This window comes from Pogonomyrmex barbatus, unplaced genomic scaffold (genome assembly GCF_055798465.1).
Source record: "Pogonomyrmex barbatus isolate J1 unplaced genomic scaffold, ASM5579846v1 scaffold15, whole genome shotgun sequence".
Classification (NCBI taxonomy): Eukaryota; Metazoa; Arthropoda; class Insecta; order Hymenoptera; family Formicidae; genus Pogonomyrmex; species Pogonomyrmex barbatus.
Window position 1 is genome coordinate 5,399,162 of NW_028297111.1, and position 26,164 is coordinate 5,425,325.

The 26,164-nt window shown below is 41.9% G+C and overlaps 1 long non-coding RNA gene across 4 annotated transcripts in view; it reads left to right on the forward strand.

The window, feature by feature from the left end:
• The window catches only part of LOC148937301 (uncharacterized), a 181,268-nt gene extending 169,149 nt beyond the window's left edge, over positions 1-12,119 (forward strand). For all 4 annotated transcript variants that reach the window (XR_016138494.1, XR_016138495.1, XR_016138497.1 and 1 more), the window contains exon 3: positions 11,340-12,119. This is a non-coding gene — a long non-coding RNA (uncharacterized LOC148937301). The remainder of the gene's footprint in view (positions 1-11,339) is intronic.
• The last annotated feature ends 14,045 nt before the right edge of the window (positions 12,120-26,164 follow it).

A 26,164-nucleotide genomic window follows, 5' to 3' on the forward strand; every position in this document is an offset into this window, starting at 1 on the left:
TATAAATTGATGAATAACGCGGTATTCGGTAAAACAATGGAAAATGTTCAGAATCACATAAATGTAAAATTGATAACAAAATGGAATGGACAGTATGACGCGGAGGCAATGATCGCGAAACCAAATTTCCACAGCCGCAGCGTCTTTGCGGAAAACTTAATCACCATCGAACTGCGTAAACTCGAGGTAAAATTCAATAAGCCGATTTATGTGGATATGTGTATACTCGATATATCGGAAATTTGCTTGTACGAATTTCATCACGAGTACATGTCACCACTGTATTGCGACAAATGTAAGATTATGTACACGGACAATCTCATACATCACATCGAGTGCGATGATGTGTACGAGATGAAACGCGATATCGCTAGATTCGATACGAACGATTATCCACTAGACAATGCGTATGGGAGGTCTCTCGTGAATAAAAAAGTACCCGGCCTAATGAAGGACAAAAATAACGGTGCGATAATGACGAAATTCGTCGGACTCAGAGCGAAGATGTACGCGGTGAAGATTGATGGTAAAAAGGACATCAAAAAAGCGAAAGGTGTAAAGAATAATATCTATAAATTAATAGATATCGCTGAAAGAATAACATCATGGCGCGAACAATAACGTTCGACGATTACACGCGGTGCTGAATGAAGAAATCGAAATGACTCGTCGCCAGTCATGTATAAGAGTTACACCAAGTATATACGGTGTCCGAGTCGAAAATCACTGTGAGTCCGTACAATGACAAAACGATACATCATACCGGATTCGACGGAGACGTGGAGACATTGGCGGATTCCATTGTAATGTACATGTATATACAATGTACATATTTTTATATTTTTATATGTGTAGTTTATATATATATATATATATATATATATATATGTATGTATGTATGTATGTATGTACGTATGTATGTATTATATATATTATAATATATATATCATAAGTTCATTGTTGTTATCATACATGTATAATTTTTTACGAAGATGTAATGGAAGAAAAAAAAACTTTTTGTATACATTTATACATTGTATATTTATTTTTAATACATTGTAAAAATAAAAAATGAATTAAATCACACTGCTTTTGTTTATCCAAGAATTGTGCGATCTATCGAATCCCAACCACTTGACATAAACCTTGTCTCCTTTCCTGCGCAGTACTTTTTTCATGAGATACACGTCCGGATGAGTCGCGCAATGCAACTCGTGCTCGTAGAACGCTCCAGCGACGGCTTTTCCGCGATAGTTCTCGAGCAGATAGGCTACGGAATTAGTATGCTGCACTTTAACCATCTTAAACACCTCGGTGGTCCAATTTGGCGTAACCTTTTTCGAAAATTATCTTGCACTTGCTCACGCGTACCGAATCGCTTACTTCGAATTTTGCTGAACTTGCGATCTTTATCGCGCTGTACACTGTGTCCAGTCTTTTGGCGATCGCGGGAGTTACGTCATGAGTCGCCGATGGTGCGATGCTTGCGCGTTGTAATCTGACACGAGACATGGTAGCACGTCGACCCACTTGTAAGTGTTGTGGTAAGTGTTATTTGCTGAGCGTAAACATCTTCCACATGTTCTTAAACGAGCGATTAAATCGCTCGACGATCGATGCTTTCAACCGTATATAGAATAATGATTAACATTGTGTTTTTTCAAAAGTTTCTGCACATCGTTGTAAAACTCCTTCCTCATATCTGTTTCTAAGTTTCTCGGGCATTTTCCGCTCTCTCGAATTATCTTAGCGATAGCGTTAGCCGTCTCACTTCCGACCTTGCTCTTGAGCGGTACGGTCCAGGCGTACTTGTTCAATGCATCGATGACGGTGAATATGTAGTGGATGACCTCTGAAACTCGAGTACGCATCTCGACAATATCAGCCTGCTACAGATCGTCATATCCCCGAATGACACGTCTTCGCGGAAAATTTCTTCTCGCCGGAGCATGCAATTCCTCAACGAGTCGTTGTTTCTCGAAATTAACATTTTTTTCATGTCCATCGGATTTCGTTTTGATGATGTTTAATAGTAATATGTGTAAATAAGATATACGATTTAAAATTGGTTTTTTTCGTCACTGACGCCAATCGACTGGCTTGTTTCGTCGATACGCGATTAATTTATAATAATGCCGGCTTCGCGAAGTTCCTCGATGATTGAGGCATCTCGTTGTCGTGAGCGTTATTAACAGCTCGTTGCGAAGCATCGAGTAATTGGAGTCGATCCATCAACTCGTTGGGATCGTTCCAATGCACATAATCGATCTTGTTGTCGTTTTCTTCATGGTGGTATATTGCCAATACCTGCATCTTTTATACCGCTTTTCTTATATGTAGATACGAGCGGAGCGATAATGTTAATGTACTTGTATCCCTTGTTGCCCATGATGGGATTATAAGCGCTGGGGACTCGAGCCATGCTTGATGCAATCTCTCCTGTCGCCCTGCAGGGGGACCCATTGTTCTTTCTTCGCTTGTTTGAAAAACTGCGGCTTCGCCGCGCTTCACTCAGAGGGAATAATTGGTTTTTCCGGCTCTATTTTGCAACGAGAGAAACCCCGTGTAGCTTCGATGACGTTGGCGACTGAGAAGTGATGGGATCGAACAAGCGTAAACGGTGGAACACTGGCGCATCAGGAGGATTATTTGTATATTTGCCAATGGCGTTGGAGAGTGTCGCGGCTGCGGTTCGATCTGCATCCATCGAGTGAGAGACCAACATCGCTCTGGAGTACCGGTCGTGGGGATTCAAAAGAATACATGTATATATGTATATTGTATACGTATATGTATCATTGTATTGTTGACATTATTCTAAATATGTTATTTGCGATAAATATCATCACATGTCTCGGTAGTCGAAAGGATAAGATGCCTGCCCGGTAAGCAGGAGATCCAGGTTCGATTACTGGCTGAGGTAGTATTTTTTCGCAAAATGATTACAAGTTTTTCACGACTGGTTCGTGATCGGGTCCCGCTATGACGCACACCCTCCCTTCTTATTTGGCCATGTCTATGAGCATTTGTTGTTAATAATATACTTTTATACGTTTGTTTGTCATCTTCGGTGAATATACCCTGATTGGAAAGTTTCTTGAAGATCAATTCGTATAATCCTAGTGTACCATTGTATCTCAAATTCTATGATTATGGAGGCATCAACGTCAAACTTTTTGTCACCGAGCATCGTATCACTTTTGTCGAAATAGACGCCGTACACATCATACATTATCGATCGCTTTATCTATGTCGTCATCGAGAAGAAGGCCCACGTACTTTCGTTCCAATAATCCTAGCTAATCATAAAGCGTCTCACGGCTTCTTCTTTCTGCGTTTGCAGAGTTTGTTTGATGGCTGTTTTCAGTGATTAACGCCGCCTAAAAAGCAACGTACAAAACAATTGAACGCCAGTCATTGAATATCAGATTCATTCACATACGAATCTACACCGAAAGAACTATCGAAAGCATCGCCATCGTCGAAAGAATTATCTAAAGAACCACCGAAAATGCCATCGTTTGTGCGAAATGAAGATGTTTTTGAGACAAAAGACGTCAGTGACGGTTCACTTCAATTGTTCAATTGTTTTGTACGTTGCTTTTTAGGCGGCGTTAATTTCAACCATCCAATATCCGTCCAATACGAATACCTGTTAGTTGTAATGTTATTGTCGTCATCGCTGTCTTCACGTTTTTTTTTTCTTAATACTAATATTCTTTGTAACATTGATTTCTTTTTTAATCGGCTGAGATTTTTCGATGTTTTCAACAGTCTGTTTTAGAGGTTCGATGATGGGCTTGAAACGTCTCTCCAACGCTACATCTTCAGCTATTTTACCAGTTCAAAGCGCGATATTTTTTGCGAATCGAATCGCTCGTTTTTGCAATCTGTTTCGCTATTTTCTCGCGATCTTTGATAGATAACATCCATGTTGCCTGCTTGACGTGTCGGCATCGACTAATCGCGTTATGGTACCGCGAATGTATTAAATTCTTTTCTGTATCGCCCATTGATAAGCGGATTATCCTATCTATCACTAAAAATCCGTATTCGCGCTGCCAACAATCGCGGCATAACGCATAGAATTCATCATATGTCGGTATTCACGTGATCGTTGTAAACATGTTTCAAGTTAGTACCATCCTATTTGAATAAGATCAGCAGGTTTGTATTGTCGCATATCAGATGTTTAGGTATTCTTGCGTCTGACAGAGATAGAAGCAATCGACGTTCGAGTGGTGGTCCATCGAGAAGTATTCTCTCACCGCATTTTACTTACCGCATGCAACGTCGTTGACGACGTTGACACCGAAGACAAAGATCGAATTGGGATGTGCCTCACTTGGTTGGAATGACGTCACTATTATTGGAGAACGTAAAATAGCTGATTTCATCGATCGATGTCAACAATATTTCAAGATATTGATATTTTGGTTGTTGCAACGATTTCGAGTATACGTACATGTTCTCGAAACGTACACACGTGCGGATTCTCGAGCAAGCTTATGAGAACATTGGTTTTACCGCAATTCGATGATCCGCAAATGATAGCGCGTATAATACTCGGTAACATTTCACCGTGTTGCGCTCCGTCTCGATGTCTGCCATCATTCGCGCTTTCTCGCCGCAGTGACGCGTATCGTCAGTGGCTGCCGCACAAATTTCACGTTCGTTATCTAGGCTTCGATTGAACGCCTATATAGGCGCGCGAAACCGCGAATTGCTCAATTGCAAAAATGTATCTCGCGCTGTCGCATCTCTCCGATATTCGGAACTTGAATGCTGAGCAGTTGCCATATATACCGAAAATACTGTTACATATCGTTACGTACTGTTACGCGTGTGCGGTGACTATATCGATCACGTGTGGGACAAGTTTCCGGAGCATATCAGGTGTATGCATAAGTTTTTTCCGGTTTTTTAGTAAAAAAAGACACGTAATTTTCAAGGGAAATTAATTTTTTTTTTATTCAAAATATTGGCCATCGGCTTCTACACATTTCGCTCATCTTTCAGGTAATTTATGAATACCATGCCAGAAAAACTGCTTGTCTTTTGCGGCAAACCATTCGTCGAGCCATTTTCCAACTTCCTCGAAATTGCTGAAGTGCTGCTCTGCGAGCGCGTGCCCCATTGATGCGAAGAGGTGATAGTCAGATGGCGCCAGGTCTGGGGAGTACGGCGGGTGCGGAAGGATGTCCCATCCAAGCGATTTCAAGGTGTCTTTCACTGGTTTTGCTGTGTGAGACGGCGCATTGTCGTGTAACAAAATCACTTTGCCATGTCTTCTGGCCCATTCCGGTCGTCTTTCGATTAATGCGTGGTTTAAATTAATCATTTATTGGCGATAGCGTTGTGTATTAACGGTTTCGCCGCTTCAAGAGTTCATAATACACAATACCGCTCTGGTCCCACCAGACACAGAGCATGGTCTTCTTGCCGAAGCGATTTGGCCTTGGTGTTGATGGACCGCCAGGTGAAAGCCACGATTTTTTCCGCTTCGGGTTTTCAAAATAAATCCATTTTTCGTCACCCGTCACAATTCGATACAAAAATGATTTCCTTTCGTGGCGTTGAAGCAGCATTTCACAAGTGACTTTGCGATTTTCCATTTGACGTTCATTCAAATCGTGTGGGACCCATTTACCGAGTTTATTGATCTTTCCCATTGCTCATAAACGCTGCTGATTGTTTCTTGTGATACATGTAATGCTTCTGCTAATTGCCGTTGAGTTTGAGTTGGGTCATCATCCAATAACTCCTGCAATTGCTCGTCTTCGCATTTTTGTGATCTACCAGAGTGCTCACTGTCTTTCACATTGAAATCACCACTTTTAAATTGTCGAAACCATGTCTCACATGTTCTAATCGATGGAGCGTATTTACCATATGTTTCTACCAGCAAACAATGACTTTTAATAGCCTTTTTCTTTTGATTAAATAAAAAAAGCAATGCGTGCCGCAAATGTTCTTTTTCAGGCACAAAACTCGACATGATCACTGAACGATAAAACAAAGACGCTAGTTTTTGGCGGACTCAACTTGTGTGTGTTTGTAGTTTTAAATGTCAGACGAACAAAATAATGTATGTTTCAAATTAATACGCTGCGTACTTTTCGCTGGCGACATCTCTTAATTAAACCGGAAAAAATTTATGCACCTGGTATACGGACTACAATTGGAGCAAAATTGACCGTTTAGTACATCAAGAGTATTTATCTCATGTTTCTTAACGGCATACATTATTCCAATGTCAATGTCCGTCAGACAAGTCATGCATTCAGCACATACAATTAGTGCACCACCAATAGTAAAATTGTATTGTACAATGTTATTTAATACCATTTCGTCAGACAACGCGTGCTCTTCATTTTCATTTTCGTCTTCAATATCAATGACAATATTTTTAACATTAATGTCCATTTCTTCATCTCCAAACATTTTGTCTATTATATTCGCGATGTTTTCTTCCATATTTTCAAATCACAATATTCACATGGTCAACTATTTCTTTCTCTTACATTCGATCAATTCATTAGACTTCCGCCTACTGTAATCCCGCGCGCCCAATGATTTATTATAAATATCATCGGCAGTTTCTTTGTTCCTTTGTCCCTCTGTCTAAATCGGAATATCATCATACGTTTGCAATCGAATCGCAATTTGTTTATCTATTTGTTTATAGCAGCCGGATTATTGACGCTTCTCATAACATGCCGCGACACGTACAGTCGTCAATGCTACTTCTTTGTCTAAATCGGAGCATCATCATCATCATCATCATCATCATCATCATCATCATCATCATCATCATCATCATCATCATCATCATCATCATCATCATCATCATCATCATCATCATCATCATCATCATAGGTCTTCCGAATCGCAATTTGTTTATAGCAGCCGGAGTATTGGCGCTTCTCTCTTAACATGTCATGACACGTACGTCGACTTCTAGAAAAAAGCTATCTTATTGTGGCTTTTTCCTGGAAAAAAATTTAAACATGTCATCGCGATCCTTTGCGAATATATCGCTACATGTTTGATCACAATAATAAAATTTCTAGAAAGAAAGGGGGAAGAGGAAAGGGAGAGGGGATTAACGGTTTGCGATGTCAAAATTTACGCGGATGCAATCAATCTTCCATCGAACGATCTGCACGAAGAGTACTCTGCTTTTCCATCATTCGTTTGTACAAACGATCAATGCACGCAATGTACTCTGCCAAAGGAAGCGGCGCATTGTACGATGGCGAAACAAAGAAGGAACATAACGCGTAAGTTTCAACTGCATTTTATTTTTTTCTGTTTTTTTCTAATATTGTGCAATATTATATATTTAATTTCCACAGCATTTCGGTGGAGCGTCGTGCGATGCGTCTAATGAGCAGACGTTACACTCTGACGGTAATCATTCGTCAAGTTCAATGAAGGTGCAAAGTTTGCATTTTTTTAACATGTTGCGGACATTCTCTTATCGACATTCAAACGGCCTGGTAAATTGCTATTCTCTTTTCTGTAAGTGTCCATCGAACTCTACATTCTGTACATCTCATTGTAAACTTTGACTCATTAAACTACTGTTACCTGTTTAGAAGAAATTTCTAATTCTATCACCCATTGGATCTTCAGTCGAAGGTCGTTCTAGCGAACGGCGTCTCAATTCCGCACATAAATTTCTGGTCCTTCGAGCCGAATCGGTGGGTCACTTGTGCATCGACAAAGAGACATTCTCCTACGAACTCTGATCACATCAGACTAAAGAAAATTGAGCAGCTAAGTCAATGAATACTATAAAGTGAGTAAGTCCTCAGTCTAAATGAAGGATTTACTAGCGCAACAACGTGTTATTATGCGTTCCATCGGACGCGCATGGGACAATTTCAAGAAAATTGGCAAATCTAATTACACTGTTGATCTTGTGCGCCATAAACTCAACAGGCTAAAAGATCAAGTCTCACGTTGTGAGCAAACATCCAGATTGTAGCCAAAGCGGGCAAGGAATTTACTACCTCTGAGAAGTATTTCAGACGACATCCTATGAGGACGCCTATTACGAAACATTCGACTACCAGGTGTATGCATAAGTTTTTTCCGGTTTAACTAAGAGATGTCGCCAGCGAAAAGTACGCAGCGTATTAATTTGACACATACATCATTTTGTTCATCTGACATTTAAAACTACGAACACACACAAGTTGACTCCGCCAAAAACTAGCGTCTTTGTTTTATCGTTCAGTGATCATGTCGAGTTTTGTGCCTGAAAAAGAACATTTGCGGCACGCATTGCTTTTTTTATTTAATCAAAAGAAAAAGGCTGTTGAAAGTCATCGTTTGCTGGTAGAAACATATGGTGAACACGCTCCATCGATTAGAACATGTGAGACATGGTTTCGACAATTTAAAAGTGGTGATTTCAATGTGAAAGACAGTGAGCACTCTGGTAGATCACAAAAATGCGAAGACGAGCAATTGCAGGAGTTATTGGATGATGACCCAACTCAAACTCAACGGCAATTAGCAGAAGCATTACATGTATCACAAGAAACAATCAGCAGCGTTTATGAGCAATGGGAAAGATCAATAAACTCGGTAAATGGGTCCCACACGATTTGAATGAACGTCAAATGGAAAATCGCAAAGTCACTTGTGAAATGCTGCTTCAACGCCACGAAAGGAAATCATTTTTGTATCGAATTGATGGGTGACGGGTGACGAAAAATGGATTTATTTTGAAAACCCGAAGCGGAAAAAATCGTGGCTTTCACCTGACGGTCCATCAACACCAAGGCCAAATCGCTTCGGCAAGAAGACCATGCTCTGTGTCTGGTGGGACCAGAGCGGTATTGTGTATTATGAACTCTTGAAGCCCGGCGAAACCGTTAACACACAACGCTATCGCCAACAAATGATTAATTTAAACCACGCATTAATCGAAAGACGACCGGAATGGGCCAGAAGACATGGCAAAGTGATTTTGTTACACGACAATGCGCCGTCTCACACAGCAAAACCAGTGAAAGACACCTTGAAATCGCTTGGATGGGACATCCTTCCGCACCCGCCGTACTCCCCAGACCTGGCGCCATCTGACTATCACCTCTTCGCATCAATGGGGCACGCGCTCGCAGAGCAGCACTTCAGCAATTTCGAGGAAGTTGGAAAATGGCTCGACGAATGGTTTGCCGCAAAAGACGCCGCACAAGCAGTTTTCTCTGGCATGGTATTCATAAATTACCTGAAAGATGGGCGAAATGTGTAGAAGCCGATGGCCAATATTTTGAATAAAAAAAAATTAATTTCCCTTGAAAATTACGTGTCTTTTTTTACTAAAAAACCGGAAAAAACTTATGCATACACCTGGTATATGGCCGATACCCTCGCTACTCTTGAGCCGCAGAGTCCATCGCTAAATGCCTCCGGAAACGTGAGCTAAGGACAGTTTAATTTTTCTTCTAAAACAGTTTGTAAACTGCTACATATTAATCTTCCGAAATTTTCGAGCGAATATTACGAATGTAAAGTCTTCCGGGATCATTTCAATGCACTCATTATAGCGAATGATAAATTGTCGGACATCGCGCGGTTACAGTATCTGCTCTCTTGTCTCAAAGGTTCACCTCAAAATTTGCTCAAAAATCTCGTCATTATGCTAATTTTAAAATTGCCTGGCAGTTGTTTGTGTCGCGATACGATAATTCTTGGCATTTGATACACAAACATCTACATTCGATGCATAAATTATTGCCCGTAAATTCCTCTCTTCTCTGTCGGAACTAACAATCTTGCGAGTCAAAACAAATATCGCGATAGGCACAGGCACTTGCCTCATTAAACTGTCGATATCTGGAATTATTGGCTGGTTTATTTAATTACGTCGAAATTAAATAAATCTATGTGGAAAGCATGGAAATTTTAACTCGGGAATGAAACCGAGTATCTGTCTTACAAATGGTTAGATTCATTTCTCGCTGCTCGCATTCATACAGGAAAGCATTTCCAGGATCTTCGATAAGTGGGAAGAAAACAAAGTTCGTTCAAAATCATACGGCGAACATGACTTGTGCTTATTGTCCCATATATCAACAAAATCATTTCTTGTCTGCGTGTTCTAAATTCAAAAGCAAAACAGTATCTCAGCGTTGCGACCTTGTAAAGGAATTTCATCATTGCTTTAATTGTCTTAGCGCGAAACATAAAATGAAATGTCCAAGTATATTCTCGTGTCGTCATTGTCCACAGAAGTATCATACTCTGTTGCACAAGCCATCGGCTCGACTCATGTCTGCCGAGAACTTATCCAACCACAGATCAACTTCAGGAGAAGTGAATCCTATTGTTCCGAATTTATTGTCGAAAATAAATCGGTCAAATTCTCAAATTCTTTTGATAACTGCGTGAATTCGGATGAGCTTTGCGATAGATCGCTGCGAGCTCTCTTATATCAAGATTCGATAGCCACCTTGATTAGTGAAAATCTCGCACAACAATTGCGTTTGAAGCGCGAGCGAATCTCAGTCGCCATTTCCAGAATCGAAGATACCGCGACATCAACTCGACACAGTGCCAATATACAAGTGTTTTCGCGATTCGGTAATGTGTCGGTATACTCTACCAACTCAATCATTTTCAAATCGTTAATCAAATACCGCGACATAATGTCAATCTCTCTTCATTTTCGTATCTTAGCGATCTAGAATGAATGGGACCTGTTTGATCACGTTGCAATTGACCACTAGCCACTCATAGCGTTTGAACAGAGAAAAGGCACGCTGTGAGAGGCTGTGGTCAATCGCAACGTGGTTAAACGGGATGCTCTCATCTAGAATTGGCAGATCTCAATCCTTCAAGCTCCTCTCCGATTAAAATCATAATCGGAACTGAATGGAAATGTCTTACTTCCCGGTTTACGATCGCGTTCTCTCTCTGAACCTGTAGCAAAAAATTTCATTTAGATAGTCTCACAAGAGAACACAACTAAGTGTCCCCCCCTCCCCCGATTTTAATGAACTTCGATTCAAATAAGAAGGGAGGGTGTGCGTCACGGCGGGGCCCGACCGCGAACCAGTCGTGAAAATTAATTATTTTGCGAAAAAATACCACCTCAGGAATCGAATCTGGATTTCCTGCTTACCGGGCAGGTATCTTATTCCTTCGACTACCGAGGCATGTGATGATATTTATCGCAAATAACATATTTAGAATAACACATCAACAATACAATAATACATATATATACGTATATTACAATATACATATATACATATATTTTTTCGAATCCCCACGATCGGTACTCCAGAGAGATGTTGATCCTATTCTCTCGATGGATACAGGTCGAACTGCAACGGCGACACCCTCCAACGCCATTGGCAAATATACAAATAATCCTCCTGGAACACGACAGGAGAGATTGCATCAAGCATAGCTCGAGCCCCCGAATAAGAAGAGAGGATGTGCGTCACAGCAGGGCCCGATCACGAACCAGTCGTGAAAACTCGTAATTATTTTGCGAAAAAATACCACCTCAGCCAGGACTCGAACCTGGATCTCTTGTTTACCGGGCAGATATCTTATCCCTTATCTCGACTACCGAGGCATGTGATGATATTTATCGCAAATAACGTATTTAGAAAAAAACTTGGCGTTGCTAGATCTTAATTGAAATAATAACAAAGTAAAAATGACAAATTTTTATTTAAAAAAGTAATCACAAGATTTAAGGAATATATTATTATTTTAAATAGTTTTATTTTTTTATCCAGCGCCAAGTTTTTTTACATAAACATTTTTTTATTTAAATTAAATCTTTTATTTTGTACTATTACCTCTTTAATTCTTTGTAATTAAATTTTTCATTGGATTTAAATATACATTTTTAATTATATATTTAAAAATTCTTTACAAAAGGATGCCGGAATATTATATTACATATATTGAGATATAAAAGCTACTACCACTTATGTTAGATACATACCATTTGAGTTAAATTAGGTTAAACGCAATTTTATATCATTTTGAAACAGAATTAAAGCTACTATCATTTAGATTTTAAAATAGGAAGACTTCAATGAGAACACAAAGATACGAATCATTAATTGATTTACATTTTTTAAAAGCAATTCTACATTTAACTTTCGAAGTAATAGGATTATAACTTGACATGACTTTTTTGATATTCAAATCTTTTATATAGATGACATATTAATTAAGTTAAATGCAATTTTATGATATTATTATTTTTTAAAAAGAATTAAAGCTACTAGCACTTGGGTTTTAAAATAAGAAGATTTTAATGGGAATATAAAGATATGAATCATTGATTAATTTTTTAAAGCATTTTTTAAAAGCAACATGTACATTTAATTTTCGAAGTAATAAGACTATAACTTGGCGCCACATTTTTTATATCAAATCTTTTATATAAATGATATGTACATTAGAATTGAATATTAGATATTATTTGAATTTAATAAGATTGTGATATAATACTTACGTTTAATAATGAATGTGATCATATCGAATACACTAAGATTATTCGTATAAAACCTATGTAAAATATCATTATAATATCTATGTAGAATATCATTTGTCGTATCCCAAGTAGCAAGATAATTATCATTATGATGATAATTTAAGGTCATTTTTCGTCATTCGACGTCAGTGTACTAAATAATGACATAAAATAAACGTAACATTTGTTACGAAATATTACTGTTATAAATATATCATCATTTAATCGTCATTTTTAATGAATTAATAATGAAATAACAATATTAATTATTATCTTTCTTAACACGTTGGTTCCGGAATCAATTTTGGTGTCCTTTCCGTTCGGCCGGCGCAGAGAGTTGAACGCGAGCTGGGTCATATGGAACATAAACAAAATATGACGCGCTCGACGCGACTATTTTATTTCAATCTTTTTCCAAAATTCGATATATTAACATAGAAAGTAAAAACACAAAAATAAATAAACGTAATGTAAATTTACGTCGTAACGTTTTGCGACACGCATGAAAAAAAATCAAATTTATATTTAGACTGCTTTAATAAATTATATTGAAAAAGTGTAAATATGTCGTTTTTATATTTTATAAATTACTTTTTATTTGATTTTATTTGATAGTATCGATCCACGGTCACGGGCCGACACCTAAGCGAAAATCGTAATGTCGATCCCTAGGGGCCGGCGCCAGCGAAACGAAAAGATCAGTGTCAACCCCTAGGGACTGACGCCGGAGCCAACATGTTAATTAACTATAATATATAAATAAGAAAAATATTTCCCATATTTAGTACAATTATTGTCAAATTTATAAACAAATAAACAGAATATATTCAACAAATTTATAAACAATTTTCATAATGAAAATGATTCTCATTAAACATAATATAGGTTTACGGCTCTAAATGTAATTAAATTAGCTACAAGAATTACATATTTTACATATGCAACCGAGATTTTAAAATTAAGACTATTTATAAGACAATATAATAACATTCATTAACCAGATCTATTATATTTTGTCAAAATTTCATGTTCATATTATCATTTCAGTTGCAGGTTTCATCCCATTATAGAAGTCATCGAGCAAGATCCCAAGTAGGATGGGTGACCGTTTTAAAAACATGCAATGATACAAGATAATGTTTAATGACATAGAAAATGTTTCATCACTTTCTCTCATTTTTTTTCATTCTTTTCACTTAGTTTCCCTAAGGAGTGTCATGTATATTATGTATATGTTATAGATTTTCACGATCTATATATGTCACCCTTATGCATTCTCTACATAATATATTGTTTTTAAACCATTTTATCCTAACATAGGATAAACATTTTATCCTATGGCCACTGCGGGATATTCTCCAGTACATACTACGATACATACTACGATTAGGTTAGTGAGCGGTACTAACATTCTAAGTCAGTGCTCGGAATTAATTGCACATTTCGGTCCAATTTCGAAGGCGATGCCTACTTTAGAAAATAACTTCGTTCCGCGTCGTCTTGCCCTTGGGCGCGTGCTTTGGGATACACGAAGGATCTGATCATTAATAATCATTGGATTAACAAAAATACAACTGTTTATTACTACTACTATCACAAAATCAGACTTGCGAAGAATAATGATATTGCACATTCTAGAATCTTTTTCTCTCTTAGGTGTATTCTTAAAGCATCTTTCAAAGCGTCTTGTTTAGTGAAGTGCCTAGGTGGATCTCTGAACAACTTCTGCCACCACACTACTCCCCCACCAGTGAATCGCTAGGCGAGCTCACGAATCTGACTCGTTCTTGTTTTTTATATCTCAAATTGGATCCGGACGGCAGCGGCTGAGTGGTACGTGGAAGGTCGTCGGGGATTTAAGTTGGAGCTCCTCTTCTATAAAGGCGGATTTCAGTCTATCTATGTTCATCTCTTCTGGATGTACTTTGTAATTGATTCTGTAAATAAAATCTGATAATCTTGTAATAATTGGAAATGGATCTTCGTATCGGAGCTCTAAAGGTCCTCTTGGGCGGCCCACCCATACAAACACGTGGGTGTAAGTCTCTATCTCCTTGTACAAGAATGTTTTTTTCTTTGTATGATGCGCTGTGGGATGTCCTCAAATCATGTGCATGCGTTTCCTTAGTTTTTCAACGAATGTCTGTGGATATCCGTCTTTGAAATTAAAATATTCTCCGGGTAATTTCAGGATAGTTTCGTAGACTATCTCCGCTGCTGATGCTTTGATGTCTGCCTTAAGCTTGCTCATAATTCCAAGAGGATCATTGAAAGTATGTCAACCTATTCTTCTGACATATGGCATTTAATTACAATACAAATTTAAGCGAATGATGCCATCTTTCCATCATCCCATTTGATTGGGGATGATACGTCGTGATCCTGGTTTTTCTACTACCAATTTGGCCATTGATTCGAAAAGAGCAAACTCGAATTGAATGTCCCCGGTCAGTTGTGACCGTGGTGCCCCAAGCGAGGGATCCATAGAAGAAAGTATTTTGTTGCTGTATCAATTGAGCAATCTGCCATTAGTGTAACTTCCGGCCATCTAGTAGTTCTGTCGATTATGGTGAGACAATATTTAAATCCTCTTGATACTGGAAGTGGTCCCATTATATCGACATGGATTTGATGAAATCTTTTGTCGGGAACTGCTATCTGTTCAGGAATTCTCACATTATGTCGTGATATTTTTGCTTTTTGACACGCGAGACAAGTTTTTACCATCCGATATCTTTTTGGTTGTCGGCCAAATGAATCTTTCAGTAATGATTTTTTTAGTTACTCTTGCACTCAGATGAGATAAGCCATGCGCGACTTCAAAAATTCTCTTGTGTAGAGAAGTTAGAACATATATTCTGATTGAATCTGATACGTCGTAATATATCGCTTTCTCACTGTCCAGACGTAGTTTTTTTAATGACAGGGCTGTCTGGGATTCCAACAGCATTTTTCAGTTCAGTATCAGTTTGTTGTTCTGCATACGATTCGTCCGTCGAGACAACAACTGGCATTTCGATTGCTTTTAATCGTGATAAAGTATCTGCGACTTCGTTTTCTTTTCCGCTAACGATTATTTTAGTGGTGATTTAATCGATGAAATCGAGTTGCCTTCTTTACCTTTCGGATGCTTTATCTTGCAGAAAGATATAATAACAGTTTGTATATATAATAATAGTTTGATCGATTGCTAAGATGATATCTCTAGCTTCTATCAGATGTCGAAAGATTTTAAGCTAGCATAGATAGTTAATAATTCTCGTATGTACTATATTTTTGTTGAGTGTCGGTCAATTTTTTTTGAAAAAAATCCTAGCAGCTTCCAATAACCGTCTTGGTACTGCTCCAAAACAGCTCTTATGGCCAAATTCGAAACATCTGTTTTCAGAATAAGCTTAGTGTGTTCGAGTAGGTAAGCTAAAAGTATTGACTCTGCTAGACGTTTTTTGCTCTCTTTAAGAGCAGCATTGGCTTCTAGTGTTTATATCACTAAACACTTATCTTTCTTTTTTTGCTTCTATTAAATATATATTGAGCGGTGCTAACAAAGTTGCTGCATTCTTAATAAAACGGTGGTAAAAATTGATGATTCCTAAATATCATCTGAGTTCGCTGATAGTGTTTGGCTTCTTAAAGTTTGTAATGACATCGACTTTGTTCGAGATTGGTCTAATTCCGTCTCTTTCGACTGTATAACTTAATCTATTTTCTCCTCGCCGAACTTGCTTTTTGCTACATTTATGGTTGTACCATATTTTTTTAATCGTTGGAAGATTGTTTCCATTCCAATTTCTAAATGACGGCAGTGTTCTTTTTCATTGATTGACGCCTTCTTTTACATGGAGAAATGCCTTTACGCATTGTCCCCCCGGGCGTATAACTTGCCCAAGGAAATGTGGGACTCGGCAGAGAGTTAAGCTCCTCCATTACCCAATAAAACCTCACGGGTGCCCTTCCTGGTGCTTGTGTTGGAGCAGCCGAGGAACTCCAGCGGAACACTTCTCGGCCGCCACGTAGCTCCTATCTCTTCCGGGAGTGACTGGGGATTGGAGGAGAAGATCCTCTCCTTTACTCCACCCTGCGTCCCCAGGAGGACCTCGAGTTTTGGAGTCTCGGAGTCTGTGATGTCTGTTAGCATAATTTAGCAGGACAGTGGGCACCACTCGCCCCGCTCTTCCTCCTGTGGCTTGAGGGATACCTGGCGCCGAGCTTGTCGGACCTGTAGTAGTCCCAAGACCCTAGCGGACCACGTCCTGCGCCGCGTATAGATGATGGGAATAGTCCTTCGCTACCCCAAAAAGGGAAACTTCTCTCCTTCCCACTGTCAGTGGCCGCCCTTGTGGTGGGCGCTGGCCGGAGGAGGGAGGGGCGAATCATTAAAACGATCGCTCCTCCCCCTAATCCCATGTCATCCCGCCTAAGTAGATGTCCGTGTCTAGCGCCATGGGGCGGGGGCAGGGAAAGGTTCCGACCCAGGGAAGTAGATTATCCCTTAAAATTGCATTTCCGGGGTAAGTTGAGAGGGAGGGAGAGACTATGTCTCCCCGTCCGGGTCAGCTCGGCAGGAGTGAGATCCCCGCTGTTCGGGGAACCGGGCCTTACCCGGACACCTTTCTTCCCCTTCCTCTGCCTCCTCGGCAGCCGTTCCACAGGGACCCTTTCCCTCCGTCTCAACCGCTCGGCCTCCTTCTTCTGCCGCATTACTGCCTTGCAAAAGGAGGAGACCGCCTTCTACATCTCATTGCTGCCGACCTTCTTATTCACGATGGCCGGCAGCGAGAGGTCCGTGCCGGTCACTGCGACCAGGATTCTGCGTTCCCACGCGGGATATTCCGTCAATGTATGTTGCGCGGAGTTCCGGTCAGCCGCACAGTGCCAGCATTGGGCCATGCACTTTTTTATTCTCTCCAGATACTCACCGAAGCAGCCATGCCCGGTGAGCACTTGAGAGAAGCGGTAAGCCCGCTCGTACGTGGGCTCTGCCCAGCCAATCTGGCAGGCAGGGATGCCGGATAACCGTTGTCGTCCGAGCATCAGGACGGATAGATTACCCAGCTGGTCTCTTCAGCATTCTATGACCCTCGCATATTTCGATTACGGTAACCGAATACGCTTGTGTATTCAGTTCATGGTCTTGGGGGTTGGTCTTGTATTCCTCCCCCCCTTTTCCCAGAGCTCCCAAATTCGCCGATAAACTCCAACGTGGAGTTCCGCCAGGAGCTCGATGGAGGGACACCTGCCAGGACCGCATGGAACACGGTGCGATGAGCCGGAGAGCGATGCGCCTCTGCGCTTGGCGCATTAGGCGCAAATTCCTCGCGTTCGCCAGCCTGTCCGCCCACACCGACGACCTATATCGGGCATCGCGTGCACCGTATAGACTTCTCATGCGGGCGCCCGGATTTCCTAAATTAAGTAGGAAGCGGGACAAAACATTTGTCACCGCCTTCACCCTGAGGGCCAGGAGCCTAAAGTGATTCTCGAATCCCGAACGGCTATTCAAATATTTCATGTTGGGTTTCACCTTCACGCAGACCACATTCACGCGGATCCGGGTGTACTCCGGAGTTGAGCTCCAAAAATGCCATAAATGAACATAACTTCGGTTTTGTTAGTCTCCAGCCCCAGACCCGTGATGTTGCGCACGGCCCTTGCGACGGTCTCATTGTCGTTAGGGCCTCTTCCCAGTCCTTGCCCTCGGCGACTATTAATGTGTCATCTGATATGCAGATAATACTCGCGCCGGGAGGAAGATGGTCCGGAAGACTTTATCGTAAGCGAGATTCCACAGGAGCAGGCCCAGAACTGTGGAACCCTGCACATTATATCCCTTCTGCGCCGGAGTCCGTTTCGCGTGACGAACTCCAGCGCTTCCTGTCCCGGAAGTAGTCTCGGACCACTGAGACTAAATATTCGGAGTGGACATGCCATCTCATCCCCTATACTGTCTCAGGGAGTCCAATGCGTTGGTGATGTCCAGTGATACCACGATTGCAACTCCTTCCTCCCTTCCTCGACAATGAGGGGTTCCTCCATGAGAGATCTGACGCATAGAATCGTGTCAATCGTTAATCTCCCCTTACGGAAGCCAAATTGTCCGTCTGACGCGGCCCGCAATAATGCGTTCGAACATTTTGCCGACGTCGTCCAGCAGTACATGTTGGCCTGTAAGGGGCATGCAGAAGGGATGCCCCCCAGTTTGCCTCTCTTCTGAACCAGCTTGGCCCTCTTCCAGCGCCGGGGGGGAGAGACTCCTGAGGCAATTGTTAAATAGCCTCAATGGAGCGCCGAGCAAGTTTAGGGCCGGGGCTCACATCCAGCCCGGAATCCCATCCGGACCCGAGGCTGTGAGGCAGTTCAGCTTTTTCGCTGCCATCGACTGGAGGTATCTTGTCTCCGGATACTTCCAGCTCACCGGTGATAGGTCACCCCTTGAGTGGTGGGTCCGCGCCGCGGAGAAATTTTTTTTCCCTTTTATTGTGGAAGAGGGTCCCCACGACGCGATTAAGAAGCTGGAGATCCATCCTTTTCGTAAGTGGGGGCACTCATGATCTCAGGCGTTTGAGCACCATTTGGTACGGGCGCTCCCATGGATCCCCATCCACGAGATCATCCCAGGCCCTGGCCTTCTCTTGACGTATGGCGCCGCTCATGGAACACAGTGCGGCCCCTGTACTGTATGCGACGCTTCCTCCACGGCGGGCTCTGGCGAAGTGTCGCCTGAACGACGGCCCTTCGCAATTATGCTATTTCCGTCGTCCACCAATAGGCCGCTCTCCATGGTTGAAGCTGAGAGCGTGGTATCGAAGCGTCACAAGCTCTTGCGACGATATCCACGAGCCTCGGCCTTCTCGTTCTTGGTCTTTGATCCAAGCGACCGCAGCCATGAAGCAGTCGCGGTTTTACTTTTTGAGGGCCCATCTGCGCGGATGGGGTCCCCGGTGGCAAGCCTCCATTTGGGGGAGGGGAGCGGAAGGATACATTCATGTGGATGTACCTATAATCTAACATGGATTCCGTTTTCACCCTCCACCCGGAAATCATGCGCGAGGCCAGGAGGTTCCCGAAGGGATCACATCGAGCACGGACCCTCCGTTGTGCCTCATGCATGTCTCGGCAGAGTCCGAGTTGATTATACTCAGGCTCAAACTCGTCGCCCAGTCCTGGAGGACCCTGCCCCGAGGGTCGATGTGCGATGAATTCCATAATCCAGATTTAACGTCGAAGTCCCCCGCCACTACCGGACGGGGGAGTCATCTCCTGACAACCTTTTTCACCTCCCGGAGATACTTTTTGAATCAGACAGGGCATGTTTGAGGAGATGTAACACCCCACCACGCAGACAGGCCCCCATTCGATCGCGACGTACCCCGTATCCGTCTCCAGCAGGGAGCAGGAGGGGAGCCGTCGCAGATCATCACGGTGCCCTGTGGGTCACCTCATCAGCAGGGGTGTCCCGTACACGATATGACTCCGCGATGATCCCCAATCCACAGTTCTACTTGGCTATGGACAAACAGATCCTGTGCCCTGACCGAATGGTTGGGGTTGGCCTGGAAAATTTTGTTGGATCGCTTGAAGATTTTACTTGGATTCAACCTCCTCCAGACCGGTCACCTCTTCTGCCGTATCCATTGGTTCAGGTTCCACGAGAACCTGAGCCGGAATCTCTCTCCTCGGCCTCTGTTCTAATGGAGGGAGAAATTTCCTCCCGGGATCTGAGGCCACCTCCATTTTTCCAGAGATCAGTGGAGGGAGAGTGTTGGGGGCCTGCCCAACACTCTGGCGAGGGGTCGATTCCCCCGCCTCTCTCTTTTTTCTCTGCAAGGCAATCTGGCTTGCTTCCGACGCGATGCGCGGTCTCCTTTTTTGATTTGCCAACATCCTGGCAGACTGCGCATCGCATCTTCGTTTCGCAACTCGCCGCGAAGTATCCGGCGCTATCGCAGCGATAACAGACACCGGTTTGATCGAAGCCGTTCGGGCATTTGCTACGAACGTGGCTCACCTTCATACATTTGTGGCATTGGAGGGAACGCACGCTCCATCCTCGCCAAGGCGAGGCTTACTTTTATTCTGGCCGCCGTTACAGCCTGCTTGGCTACGGTCAAGGAGCATTTTATTCAGGCCGTGTAGAGGTCATTGAGTTCTTTGCGCAGGACGTCATTTTAATTTGGGGTCCGTCTCTCCTAAACTCTGCAATCGCGGACCTTACCGCCTCGGGATTTTTGATGAGCAGGTCTCATCTGGACCTGGAGTTCGGCCGTTTTAATTAGCCTGCTTATCTTGACATCCTCTGTATCGGCGAACTCGCCAGCTCTTTTGCGATCGTCCGCCTTTGAGACGCTTTCCGGATCAGGGATCTCGAGGATCATAGCCCCAGTCGCCTTTTTAGGATGGATCCCCTAGATCCCTAGCTTCGTCAGCCTGGCATTTTTCTTGTCACGGCCGTAGCAACTTTTTTCTTCTAGGGATCCCTTTTCTTCCCCGCGGTGACATGGCGGAGGGAGGAGAGCCCCTTGGAATCTTGTCCGTTTGCGGCTGCGTCGATCGTTGCTGCTGCTGTTGCTATTGTTGTTGCTGCCGTCGAGCCACCTTGGCTGCCTGTTTTTCTTTGTAGCCAACTACCCGTGACCACCTCAGCAAGTTTGGAGAGGGCAAGGGGGCCTTGATTAGGTCCTAAAAGAATCCACTCCTCCACTTACTCTTTTTGGCAGATGATGGGTGAGAGCCGTCCCCTCGGCGGTCCCCTTTTCTTCCTCTGTCTTTTTTGTCGATCCTCTTTCTTGCCCACCTATTTTGGGCAGGGGCGGGACTCGCGCCTCCCGTCGGCGCGTTGGAGTGCTGTTTCTCCTTATTGTTTGAGAGAACTCCCAGCCTGGAAAGGATGCTAGGGATTAACTTAACCAGCACTCCTTTCAGGTTTTCGGCCGTGATTAGGCCGGTCGCCTTGGCCAGAGCAGCCACGCCCCCTCCCCCTCTCTGTGGGGGAACATTCGGGATAAATCTTTTTTCCCCTTTATGGGAGATCTGAAGACGATGGAAGAGGGCCCTGAACAATTTCCATCTTGGTGATAGAGGGTCTCTTCGTTCGCTTCTCCCGTGAGGAGGGGGGAGCATTGTCTTTGAAGGTTTTGTCCCGTTCTCCCTCATATCTTCATCACCGAGGAGCGTTCCGGTGGCTCTCCAGTGAGTGGAGTCCTGGGAATCGGGGAAGGGTGGCGGGGGGGGGTGATGTTCCCCCGCCCATCTTCCCGGTGCGTTTCTGAGAGCCTCTAGAGAGTTTTTTAGTTCGCGATTCTCGATTCTAAGAACCTCTATCTGTTCCTTCAGAGCCCTTTCGCCACCGATGGCCGTTTCGTAGGCCGCCTCCAGGGCTATAGCCCGTTGGTACAGAACGGTATTTATAGCTCCGAAGCTGTTGATAGCGTCTCAGATATTTTTAATTATAAGACCCTGAAGGTTTTTGGAGCTGGTGGCCATCTTGACTAGTTTGTTGATGGCAAATTCTGCAGCGCTCTTAGTAGCCTCTGTAGGCTGCTGATATTGGTCCATTAGCTCTATTCTCTGTAAAGGCCATCGGATTAATGGTTGTCCGGCTACAATTGCCGGTTGACGATTCTACTATTACCAATCACATTAACCGTAATCAGGACCTGTTACATTGTGATTGGCTGAATTAGAACCGATAACCGTAGCCGCGCAACCGCTAGTCTGATATGGCTTTAATTGCGCCTCGCGAAGGCGCTTATCCTCAGCCTCAGGGAAGAATCGTCCTCTAGGTCATATTTTAGGATTTTTAGGTGCTTAGCGTCCTCCTCTTTCTCCCTTCTCCCGTCTTTGACCTCCTTAGTAAAGAGGCCTTGGTGTGCCTCGGTCTTGGCCGGGCGCTCCTTTGGCGTTTGGGAGTTTCCCCAGACGCGCTCGTGAGGCCGGTACTTCTCTCAGTGTCGCATCTGATGAGGGCGCTCTCTTTTGCACCGCCAGAGACAACTAGCTGCTTGTTGACTTGATTGACATGCAGTTCTCGTCTCTTTCCAATGTGACCGAAATTCACGAGAAGCTGTTCACTCTTGATAAAATGAGGCCCCCGCCGCCCGTCGTTGCTGTTGGTTTCCTCCGATGTGGCATCCATGAACTCATTTACGGATGCCTTCTCCCCGTCCTTCAAAGTTTTTTTTATTATAGGTTCCATGATTGTTGGATTGTTGCACACCGCGATCCCTCTCCGATCGAGAGTGAGTCCGCTGCTCCGGGGGGGGGGTATTTTCCGTGACTGCCCGGAATTGTTACGTGGGTTATTCGGCGGGACGGGACTGGATCGAGCCGGCGGTCCATACAACGGTATTATCCCCACGTCGCGGTGTCCTGGGCAGGCGTGATGTCTGCATGGGTGCCAACCCTATATGAAAGGCTATGGGCCAGGTTATGCCTCACATTTCCCAGAAGGGAACAGAGTCTCCGATCCTAGTTCCCCATGCACGGGCCAGTATCCTCACCTGGGCCCAGACCTTGGAATATGTCCGAGCGGCCCCGCAGCCCGTCCCTCTCCGGAGCACCGCCACCTTTAGCATGTCAGCCGCCAGGAGCACCTAGCGACGCGACGATACGCCTGCGGAATCACCCGCACGGACAAGGAGCAAACCTCCCCCTATCGTGCAATCATCGGACGATTGAATTCAAGATCGCCAACTCCTACCGGCCCATTAGATTCGAGCCAAGAAGATCCTACTGGGGCACCGGACTCAGAGTACAGATGTCCCCGTGGACGAAGTCTGTACGGCGTGCACTTGGATCCTGACTCCTCGCACCCGGGCTTTCCCAAGAGCAAGCCCTTGATATTGCCATCAAATGGTCATGAGAACAGGGAGCTCCCTCATCACGACAAGGTGGCACGCCACGAGGAGATGGTTGACGCCACTATATGTCATCGACATAGCCAAAGCAAATTCTAGTCCTCGAAGTGCTACGTCGATAAATCTTTGAAAAGATTGTGCGGCATTCCTTAACCCGAAAGGCATTCAGTTAAACTCAAAAAGCCCGAAAGGCGTAGTTGTCGCCGTTTTGTGCCGATCTTCTGCTGCTACTGGAATTTGAAAAAAATGCCTTAATAAGATCAATTTTAGAAAAAATTCTACAATTAGCTAGTCGATATGTAAAGTCTTGAATGTGTGATAGCGAATACTTATCTGATATTGTGATACTATTCAGTTTACGGAAAGCCTCGCAAGATCTTCGTCTGCCGTCGCTCTTCCTGATTAATTGTAAGGGGCCCGCCCATTGTGAGGATGATTGCGTCGGTAAATTCTCTGCTCCATCATTATCTTGAATTCCTTCTTAACAGCTTTGTATTTTTCCGGAGAAAGTCTACGCGGTCGATGGTCCTTTTGTCACTGTATAATGTTTGACGTCATGAGCTACTTCATGCGATGCCGCTGGGCATGTTATGTCTACGTATTTCCGCAGAAATTTACCGAATTTACAAGCTTCATTAATAATTGTCACTGATGATTGCTTAGTGAGCTTTGTATCAGTTTTTGTAAAAAGCAATGTTTGTTCATTTATCAACTTGTGCCGCTTCAAATCTGGTAATAAATCGTGGTGCGCTAAAAAGTCAGTGCCAATGATAGTTGTCTAACCTTTGCTACGATAAAGCCCCATCGGAACAGTCGCCTCAATCCTAGATCTAAAATTTTTATTCGACTTCCACACGTGTGTATTACAGTGTTGTTGATAGCGAAAAGATTGGAACTCTTCTGATTTTCTCGATCCTGGCACCATCCCACGCGAAATTACGGATACAATTGCTTTTTATGTAGCACCGATATATACAATTGTACAGAATTTATCATCATAATATAATTATGTGGCAAAAAATGAAAAAAAAATATATATATATAAAACTGTTTATAAAACGTTTAACACAACAAAATAAATGATATCACAACAACCTTACTTTTTATAAAAAAATAAGAAAGTCGCCAAGTGTTTGCGCAGTGTGTATGTGAAAGACTATTATATGAAAGTGTTTCTAATGGAAAAAAAATTTTACAAAATTTTTTTATAAAAAATAGAATATTTTTATAAATAATATAGATTTGTATCAATTAAAAATTCTTTCTTTCTAAATGATAGCAGTTATTTTATTTAATTCTTTTTCATAATTTTTTTTCATTACAAAATTACATCATTTTACTGATGTTCAAATAATATATAATATATATACTTATATATATATATATATATATATATATATATATATATATATAATGTAACCATAACTTGGCGCCACTTTTTTGATATAAAATCTTTTATACAAATGATACATATTATTAGATGTGATACATATTATTAGATGTGTGTAGTATATATTATATATTATTTGAACATCAGTAAAATGACGTAATTTTAATATGAAAAAAAATTATGAGAAAGAATTAAATAAAATAACTGCTATCATTTATTATAGAAAGAAAGAATTTTTAATTGATACAAATCTATATCATTTATTTTCATTACATAAAACATCGTATGCTCGCCATTTATCGGTATGGATAATAGAACTAACTGCGACATATTTTTTAATAATTGATAAAAAAGTTTCGATGGATCGATTTGGTACAGGCAAAATAAATACATTCTGTGTATTGCGTTCAATTCCGCCAAAAACTGTCCCACTGTCCTCTATATGACCGGTATTGTATCTTCTTTTGCCTATCTTAAATCCTTTCATCCAGTTCTATTATTTTATCTGGTCCACCAATTTGTTTTTGTTCTTTCTCAAACCATTGTTGAAGTAATTAATAATAATTTAATATATTATCTAATAGCAAACATTAATAAATAATAAGCAGCATAAATAATAAGCATATTTTATTTACTTCTCGACAAAAATTTATCCAATCGACAACAGTATGATCGTTAAGTTCCAATTCATTTTTTTAGAAATCTATGTCGTGATAGCTGCATTATTAAAAAATAATCGATAAATCGACAAATTGTAAGAAGATTTAAATGTGCCCCTCAAACCATGTTCCATGGAATGCGCTGATTTTGAAATTACATACTATTCTCTGTCGTTTTCGATTTTTAATAACTTTATAATATTTATTTGTATAATGAAAAATATAATTTTCAGCAATATTCGTTGATATAGTACATTTCGGCATTTCGGACATGTCATTTCACTCCGTACAACTTTCTTCTCACATAGAAAATTCCACAAACAATCAAAATTGTACGTCATATTAATAAATTTATGCAAATGCATGTTACAATATGTAATTGTCTTACACGTATTAAAGTTCTTTAAGTTTCTGACTGGCTAATATTTATTGTCGGTATAATAGTGATATCGGTACTGATGATGATTGTAACACTACTGATCTGTGAAAATCGTTGATATTTGTAAACAGGGTATCTGTAAGCGTACAATAACAAACATGTCCTTCAACATTGAATCGTAATTGTTGTTTATTTCTACTGACATTTTTCACAGATCGGTAATTGATATTCAAATTTATATATTTTTTTTATATGATTTGAATTTAATTTTTATCAATATATCAACATATAAATTTGAATTGAACTTCGTGTAGAAAGTTGTAAATTCAATGTGGAACCCTGTTTTGTGTTAAAAGGTGTATG